The sequence below is a fragment of the Humulus lupulus genome, chromosome 8, assembly GCF_963169125.1.
Source record: "Humulus lupulus chromosome 8, drHumLupu1.1, whole genome shotgun sequence".
NCBI lineage: Eukaryota > Viridiplantae > Streptophyta > Magnoliopsida > Rosales > Cannabaceae > Humulus > Humulus lupulus.
The window spans coordinates 174,939,534-174,949,450 of NC_084800.1; the positions used below are offsets into that span (position 1 = coordinate 174,939,534).

A 9,917-nucleotide genomic window follows, 5' to 3' on the forward strand; every position below is an offset into this window, starting at 1 on the left:
TCCAGGGTTTTGGACCTGGTTGTATCCAGGGTTTCAATTAATTTAAACTTATCCAACAATCTTATTCTGAAAGAGACAGTGTGCCTTCTTGAGAATTAAAGGTCTATCTTATCAGATGAAGACTTTATTGTTACTCCCAGATTATGGAAGGGTGAAGGAAGGTGATGAATAAATAGATGGAATTCAGTACAGTTCATTGCTCTCAAGCTGATCATAATCAGAGGGAGAATTGTCCAGAGTTGAAAAAGGTACCTTATGAGATAAGGTATGGTAGAACATGTTCGTCACCCATTCATTGGAAGTAAGATGGGTGAGATGTTGTATCTGGATCATGAGATGGTTTGGAGGACCATTGGGATTATTAGAGGTTGGAGCTTAGATGCTCACTTCTCAGAGTGAATGGAAAAGTGTTACTGAATTGAAAAGTAGGAACATGGAGTTCCGAGTAGGAAGTTATGTCTTCCTAAAGAATCATCGTGGAAGAGGTGATGAGTAAAGGCAAGTTGAGCCTAAGGTGGTATGACAGTTTGAGTCCTGGATAGGACCAGTCAGATTGTAACAGAAAGAATAAGGTTCTGAGGAACAAAGTATACCTTGATTCAAGGTATGTTGCAGAAATAGTGAGGTCTAGAGAACGACCTGGGAAACTGGAATCAATTGCGCGGAATTCATATTCTGGGCAGTTCAGATAAATTTCGAGGGCGAAATTTCTGTAAGGAGGGGATAGTTGTAATGCCCCAAATTTCCTAATAAGGTTTAGGACCTTGATTAGGAGGCCGGGAGGGCCATAATTGATTTATTATGGTATTTAATGATTATATGCATGCTTATGTGAATTATATTATTATATGATGGTGAATGCATGCATATGGGTTCCTATTTTAATTGCAAGGGCATTTTGGTAATTTGGCCGTTGAGGGCGTGATTGTGTATTTACGTGCATGTGGGTGAATTATAAATAATACCACATTATATGTGGATTGGCTCGAGCCATTCGGCATGAGACGATCATGGAATGCATGTTTTCCGTCTAGTCATAACGGGATTAAGTTCGGGGCTCGGAGTGAGTCTCGGGGTAATTTGGTGATTAGAACGTTGCCGGGGATTAAAGGGTAACGGGATGTGAATTATTGGTATTTGAGAATATTGAGAATAATGGGAATTGGAGGGTGTTAATTATAATTAACAAGATAGGCGGGAAAGGACGATTTTACCCTTAGGAGTCTTTAGAAGCCTTTATTTGACCTAGGGGCAAAATGGTCTTTTCACCCTTAAGATATATATCAATTCAAGGCTGTAGAAACCTTTAGACCAAAACAGAGCATCCTCATCTTCAGTTCTTCTCTCCTTCCCGTACACCATTTCTCCTCTTCCATCCTTTGGAATTTTTGAAGCCAACTTGAAGAACCAAGTTAGGAGATCAAAGGTGGGAGCTTAGGAACTTAGTTCAATCATTGAAGAGGACTCAAATCCAACTTGAGGTAAGGTTTCATCCAAGAACTTAAGCTTTACCCTGTGTTTTTCAAGTTAGTTTTCAGTTGGGAATTTGAGATGTTAGTTGTGAGAATTCATGGAAGTTCTTGTGTAAGATTGCTTGGGTTTTGATGAGGGTGTGATGTAGATGAGGTTTGGGGGTTGAATTTGATGTTTTGATGATCTTTGGGATTGGTTTTGGGACTTGGTTTCAAGGGGAAATCGCAGGGGACAAGACCAGAAAAGTTGATGGTCTGCTGATGGCGCACCAGCGCTAGGCAGAGCTGATTCTGGAGCTCTCTGACTTTGGGGTAGTGCCCCAGCGCCATTAGGCAGCGCCCCAACGCTAGTGTATTTTCCAGCAAGCATATTTTAGGGCTCGGGAGGACTTTTAAGGCTCGAGGGTTGGTTCCTTTACCCCGTTTGGGTAGATTAAGAGTCCCGAGAATGCGGGATGGATCCCGGGAGTGTGGTTTTAGATTATAAACCTTTTTATGATTTATTTTATTGATGGGATTCCATATTGGTTATGACTAGGTGACCGCTAAAGGACCAAAGGATTGATCGTTCTCAAGGGTCGTTCTTTTACTAATTCTTGCTCGAACCCGAGGTAAGAAAACTGCACCCCATGTGTGACATGCATGGTTGTTATTGATGCATGTTGGATGTTTAAATGTAAACATTGATAGCATAATGAATGCTTAGCAATCTTGCTAATTTGCATATGATTATTATTGAGGGATGCTGGTTGATTAAGTGCGATGCATGTGATGCACGAGAAACATGTGATTATGGCATGCCATGAGTGATGGATATGAGATTGGTCAGAGCTTGAGACTTTGTGTTTGTGCATGATCAATATTATGCTCACAACTATTAGGTAAGCATGCTAAATGTTCTACTCTTGGATAAATGACATATTGATAGCATTGTTTACTTGTGCATGGCTCTGACTAATTAGTCAGAATTGGCAAAGGTGTCAGTATCAACTATGAAGTTGTGACTCACTAGTCAGGTTCGGCAGTGGTACTGGGCACTGGTCACATTGTGCTGACTCACTAGTCAGGATGGCCTTAGTGTGTTCCACGCAAGCCAACAAAGATTAGATCTAATCGATTTTCTGCATTAGATGACTCAAAGAGCATTGATGCCAATATTAAAAGCGCTTGTCTAGCCAAGGGCTAGTCATTTAGAGCCAGAGCCAGTGAGCCCCGTGACTATTATGTCACATGGCTATGGGCACCAGTCCCACAGTGATGTGCTTGCCAATCACTCATCTGATAAGAGCCATTGCAGGAAAGCCCAGGTAACGGTGTCGTTACACGGCTATGGGCACTGAGCCCCTAGTTACTTGCTTGTCAGTCACTCAGTATGGTTTACCAGAACCTCAAGTGATATTCACTCATCTGATCAAAGCTATGAGCTCTGTATGATCATTTTGATCATCATATGCATGGCTTTGGGTGTTGAGCCCCGTAGTGACTTGCTTGTTGGTCACTCAGCATGGTTTACCAGAGCCTTAAGTGTTGAGACACTCATCTGATTAGGATTGACTTGATAGTCCTCCAGTCAGAAGGGCAGGATTTCTTATCCTGGATACCCCAGCATTGGTTTGAACTTGTTTGCATGCTTGAATAAAGCTATGTTTGCTAGGCATGCCAGATATGATTTGATATCATGCTATGACTGTTCATGAGCATATGAGTTTTTCTTGCTGGGCTTCGGCTCATGGGTGCTTTGTGGTTCAGGTAAAGGCAAAAGGAAGCTGGACCATCCTTGAGTTGGAAAGCTTAGGTGGTGACGTGTACATATGCAGCTGCTCGACCAATACTTAGGCGAGGTTTGAAAGTGGAACTAGGGTTAAACCCTGTGTTGCCACTTAGAACGGCCTGTTGTAAATATTCTCTTGTAATAGACTCTGAAATTATATTTTTGGGATCCCAATGTATACAGTAAATGTTCTAGTGAGACATTATATCTTAACCAAAATTTTTAATCCCTAAACCGCTAATCATACTTAGTTACACGTTTATGGCCAAACGACTCGATTAGCGCGTTTAGCACTATTTGCAACGTGCACTGTAGCGGTCTCTGGAGTTGGGGCGTTACAGTCTGTGTAGAAAATAACCTTATTACCAATTAAGTATGGCCTGAATTTATCGAATGCAAAAACAATTGCAAGTATTTCCTTCTCAGTAGTTGCATAGTTTAATTGAGCATCATTCAAGGTCCTACTAGCATAATAAATTGTTCGAAAAACCTTGCCAACTCGCTGCCCCAGAACTGCTCCAACTGCATAATCACTTACATCACACATCAATTCAAAGGGAAGTTCCCAATTTGGTGGTACCGCAATCGGTGCAATGATCAATTTCTCTTTCAAAGTATTGAAGGTTTTTTGACAATCAAAATCAAAATTAAACTGCACTCCATTCATTAATAGTGTAGACATGGGTTTAGAAATCTTGGAGAAGTCTTTAATAAATCTCCGATAAAATCTAGTGTGGTCAAGAAAACTCCGAACACCCTTAACCGAAATCGGAGGAGGCAAGTTCTCAATAGTTGAAACCTTTGCACGATCTACTTCTATGCCTTTGCTTGAAATCTTATGGCCTAAAACAATTCCTTCACTCACCATAAAGTGATATTTTTCCCAATTCATGACCAAATTAGATTCTTTGCATCTTGTTAACACCTTCTCCAAATTCTGTAAACATAAATCAAACGAAGAACCAAAGACCGAGAAATCATCCATAAATATTTCAATGCTCTTCTCTACCATATCCGAAAATAATGACAGCATGCATCTCTGAAACGTAGCAGGAGCATTGCATAATCCAAATGTCATTCTACGAAAAGCAAACATACCATAAGGACAAGTAAAAGTGGTTTTCTCTTGATCTTTGGGAGCAATAAGTATTTGGTGATAACCAGAATATCCATCTAAAAAATAATAAAATTGATGGCCTGAGAGTCTATCAAGCATTTGATCCACAAAAGGCAGTGGGAAATGGTCTTTCCTTGTTGCCTTGTTTAACTTCCTGTAGTCAATACAAATTCTCCAACCTATCACTGTACGAGTTGGAATTAACTCATTATTCTCATTTTTGACTACTGTCGTTCCTCCTTTCTTCATAACCACTTGTACTAGACTAACCCACTAACTATCTGAGATTGGATAAATAACTCCAACATCTAACCACTTCAAAATTTCTTTTCAAACCACCTCCTTCATAGCTGGATTCAACCTCCTTTGAGCATCAATACTCGCCTTACTGTCCTCCTCCATGAGAATATAGTGCATAACAATTGATGGGCTAATTCCTTTTATATCAGCTAAAGTCCAGCCAATAGCCAATTTATGAGCTCGAAGTACTCTTAATAATTTTTCCTCTTCAACAGTAGATAAAGAAGCAAAAATAATAACAAGGAGAGTATCATTCTTACCCAAATAGACATATTTAAGATGATCTGATAAAGTTTTCAATTCAAGGACAAGTGGTTTCTTTATAGATGGTAGTGGTCTCTCAAGTCCTTGTCATGGTTCCTCATATTTCTTCTTATAAATAGGTCCAGCAGAGTTTAGCCATTTTACATATTCAAGAACCTCAGTGTTATCACAGACTTCCCCACCTTGTGTAATAAGGCTCATGTAACAATTGTTCCTCAATTACATTAACACTAAAGCAACTATCACTTGCTCTAGGATACTTCAAAGCCTTAAACACATTAAATACAACCTCATCACCTTGCACCCTCAACCTTAACTGTAGCGACCCAAATTTGTTGATAAGGCTTGGGGCCTTGATTAGTATGCCTAGAGGGCAATAATTTTTATACTGTGATAATATATGTGAATTTAATGAATATGTGGTTAGAATGCATGTTTAGGTGATTAAATATGCATGTGGGCCCCATTTGGTCGTCAGGGGCATATTTGCAATTTTAGCCCATTGGGGGCATAAATGTCATACAATGGTGATATATTTGTGATGCACGTTCCGAGACAGTCCTAGGGAGCTGTTTAGCTAGAAAGTCACAACGGGGTCAAATACCCGGCTTGGGAGGAGCCTAGGGGTACTTTGGGAATATTATTAAGTGATCGGGAATTATTGAGTAGCGATTAGCAATAGCAATAGTTTAGACATGTCGGGATTAAAATGAGGATTTTTAGGCACATTTGAGGATTTAGCGTGATGTGTTAAAAGACTAAACCGCCCTAAGTGGCATATGAGGACTTGGGGTAACTTAAGGGGTAATTGGGTCTTTTGGCAGCTGGTTATGTTGAGATAGGGATTGAGGAAATTTTAGAACGATTTAGAAAAGCAAAGGAAAGAAAAAAAAAACAGAACTTCTCAGCTCTCTCTCTCTCCCATGCGATTTTCTTCTTCCTCTCCTTGGTGATTGAGAACTTGCTGAGCTTTGAGGATTTTGGGCTAGTGAATTGAAGGAATTTGGCTGCTCTGGCTAGGAAATTTAGCTCAAAGGTGTGCTAAGGTCAGAGCTAAGGAGTTCATCTCTATTTTCTTTGAGTTTCTAAGCTTGATTTTGAGAGATTGATAATGGAAGCTGAAAGTTGGTTTGTGGCTAGATTCAGTTTGGGAATAAGAGGGATTAGCTTGGAGTTGGATTTGGAGGAGGCCCAGGGATGAATTTCTACTTGAGGTAAGGGTTTCATGCATCTCTGTTATGTATGAGCTGCTGTGGTTTAAGTTTCTGGTTTATGGTTTAAGTTTTATAAAGTTTTAAACCAATTTGTGAATCATGGGTTTGATTGTATGTCTAGGCTTGTTGTTGATGTTTCTGAGTTGTTAGATGGTTTATATGGGGTTTTGTATTGAATTTTGGACTTAGGTATGCATTGGTATTGATTTGGGAGTGTTTTGGCTCGGGGAAAACGTATGGAGAAACCCAGATTTCTGGGTTTGCGAAGGGGCGTCGCGGCCCTGTTCTTTTGCGCCAAGGCACTAGGCTGCATCAGGGGAAGGGAGCCACGCTGGGCGCCGTGACCCTTAAGGGCTAGTGCCGTGGCACTAGGCCATTTCTAAGCAGGGGAAAATTTCAGTTTTTAGGCTTTTTCCCAAGGGGCTTGGGGGACACTTCCGCCACTTTGTGTGGGGATTCGGGAGGTCTCGAGGGCTCGAAATTGGTTTCGGGAGATGATTTTGAATTGGTTAGTAATGGGAGTGCTATTTATGTGTTGTGACTAGGTTCTCGGTGAGGCTCGGATTTGAGGACCGTGCTCGAGGGTTCAGTGCTCAAGAAGCTCGGGACACAGGTAAGAAAGTTGTTGTACCCATAGGGCAAGGCGAGGCCCCATAGTTGTGCTGCAGGGCACGACCCTATATGATTATGCGTTGGGTGTAGCCTATTGATTATGTTAGGTTATGTTTAAGTTATGTTTTAATTATGCTGCGTATGCATACATGTGAATGATCGGTGAAGGCCGGGAACGGCGAAGGCCGAGAACAGCAAGGGGCCGGGAGCAGCATTTAGCACGCGGAGTGCGAGTTGCCAGGGTAAGACCCTAAAGGATACCTGGGATATCCTTATGGTGTAGACCGCAACCCAGGGCCTGGTAAAGCACCTGGGATGGCTTGGCCGTATGTGTTTAGCTTGTTGGCGAATTGGTTATATGTTAAGTGGTTCATATACGTATGTTATCTATTTATGTGGAGTTTTCTTGCTGGGCTTCGGCTCACGGGTGCTCTGTGGTGCAGGTTAGCGCAAGGAGAAAGCCAACCTACCATGAGTATGGAGAGCGTGAGGCGACGCGTACATGTCTGGTCTGCCTGGCTGCCACGACCAGGGGTATTTTTGGAAGTTGCTTGTAAAGAACCCTATTTTGTCGTGTAGTCGACTTTAAGTATATTTTGAGTTGTAAATATTTGTAAATAGTATTTTGAGATCCCAAATGTTAAACATTTTATATTTTTCGATAAATGGAATTATTTTCAAAGTTTATGACTCTGTTTATGGTTTGATTACACGGTTGCCTTAAAACTTTGATTAGCGAGTTAAAAGTACATTTTAAACTCACTTAGTAACGCCTCTAAGGAAGTAGGGCGTTACATTAACTCTCCTTTTTGAACATCTATCAAAGCTTGACCAGTGGCTAAAAATGGTCTTCCCAAAATAATTGGAACATCTTCATCTTTCTCCATATCAAGAACAATAAAATCAGCAGGAAAGATGAATTTTTCTACTTTGACAATAGCATCTTCAATAATACCTCAAGGGTGTGTCAAAGAATGGTCAGCTAGTTGTAAAGTTACTGTAGTGGGTCTAGCTTCCCCCAAACCGAGTCTTCAAAATACAGACAGTGGCATTAGATTCATGCTTGCACCTAGATCACATAAAGCCCTCTCACAATGACATTTCCCTATGGTGCAAAGTATAGTGAAACTGCCCGGATCTCTCAACTTTTGAGGAAGTTTCTTTTGAATTATGGCACTACACTCTTCTGTCAAAGCTACGGTTTCATAATCCTCCATTTTTCTTTTATTAGACAAAATCTCCTTCATAAACTTCACATAACTAGGCATTTGTTCAAGAGCTTCCGCAAAGGGAATGTTAATGTGAAGTTTCTTAAATACTTCAAGAAACTTGGAGAATTGCTTGTCAAGATTTGCCTTTCGGAACCGCTGAGGATAAGGAATCTTGGGTGTAGATTCGGTGTATTTTGGCTTCTCTTTCTTTGGAAGGTCTTCAATAACCTCATCTTGTGCTGGACTAATTATAGGTTTATCTCCAATCTTCTTACCCTTGTTTTCTACTATAGGCCCCGCATACTTAGTCCCACTCCTCAAAGTAACCGCTTGACATTGCTCTTTTGGATTCACCACTGTTGAGCTAGGTAAAGCCCCTTGATTACGATCTACCATTAACTTTGCAAGTTGGCCAACTTGTGTTTCTAAGCTCCAAATGGAAGAACTGGTTTCTGTCATAAATTGGTTCAATGCATCAGCGGATACCTCTGGTTTAGTCATGTGAGGTGGTGGCTGTTGATGTTGCGGCATTGGTGGCCTTTGATTATCATAAAAGGGCCTTAGGTTTGGCCCATAATATGGTCAATGTGGAGGATATTGAGGTGGATTTGGATAATATTGTGGTTGGGGCCCTTGATTATTACTCCATGACAAATTAGGATGGTTCTTGTATGCTGGAGTATAATTATTAGGGCATGGATTATTATTAGGTGTCCTTGGAAAATTACCAATGGCTTAAACCTGTTCAAGTGGGATATCATCAACTGAATAAGAACTCATCGATGGACATTGCTGAAAATGATGAGGGCCTCCACATGTCTCACAACTAATAGGAATAGGTTGTAGTTGCATCGCTTGAGCTTAACTATTGTTTTGTTATTGTATTTGTTTCGTTAGCGAAGCAATTTGAGCAGTGAACATGGCAATAGGATCAACTTCTAAGACTCCCATTACATTCTTATTTTCTCGCTCAGATGGCCAATTATAATTATTCATGGCCATTTACTCTAAAAACTCATAAGCTTCATTATCGCTTTTGCTCATAAATGCTCCACCTGCTACTGCATCTATGATAGTTCTTGTGTTTCCCCTCAGTACATTATAGAAAGTATGTACCAACATCCATTTCACTATACCATGATGTGGACATTTTCGCAACAGCTCTTTAAACCTCTCCCAAGCATCATATAATGATTCCCCCTCAAATTGAGAGAAATTATTTATTTCTCCTCTAATCCGTGTTGATTTAGCAGGAGGAAAGTACTTAGCGAGAAATTTTTGAGCGAGGTCTTCCCATGTCATAATGGAATTGGCTTGCAGTGAAATCAACCAAATTTTAGCACTGTCTCTCAATGAAAACGAAAATAGCCTCAAACGGATTGCGTCGTTACTAACTCTGTTCATTTTGAAAGTATCACATAACTCCAAAAAGTTGGTAATATGGAGATTCGGAAATAGTCCTCCAAACTGATCACAATTCTGAACCATTTTAATTATCGAGGGCTTGATTTCAAAATTGTTCACCTCCACAGTAGGTGGATGAATACTAGAAGGCACCTCTGTAATAGTAGGGAGTACATAGTCCCTCAAAGATAAATCTGCCTCAGTTGCATCATTTCTTGCATTACCCTGATTTAGATTATTATTTGCGACATTATTGACATTCTGGACCATCTTTTCAAGTCTTTTATGTTTTCTTTTTCTTTCGCAGGTCTTCTCAATCTCATGATCAATAGGTACTAGTATTTTCGACCCCTTACGTCGCATAAAAATAAGTCACCTGAAATTGAGAAATTTAAAAGCAACTCGATTTAGAAAAATTTAAATTAAAACCAAATTAGAATGAAAAACAATTATATTTGATATTGATTATTAGTCCCCGGCAACAGTGCCAAAAACTTGATCTGTAAAAATATGATACGCAAGTTCACGCAATCGATTCAAGTAATATAGATA

The 9,917-nt window shown here is 40.2% G+C and overlaps 1 non-coding gene across 1 annotated transcript; it reads left to right on the forward strand.

Moving 5' to 3' along the window:
- The first annotated feature begins 9,093 nt into the window (after positions 1-9,093).
- Positions 9,094-9,203, forward strand: LOC133799082 (small nucleolar RNA R71). The gene has a single exon (XR_009876286.1). It is a non-coding gene; the product is annotated as a small nucleolar RNA R71 (small nucleolar RNA).
- Positions 9,204-9,917: the final 714 nt, after the last annotated feature.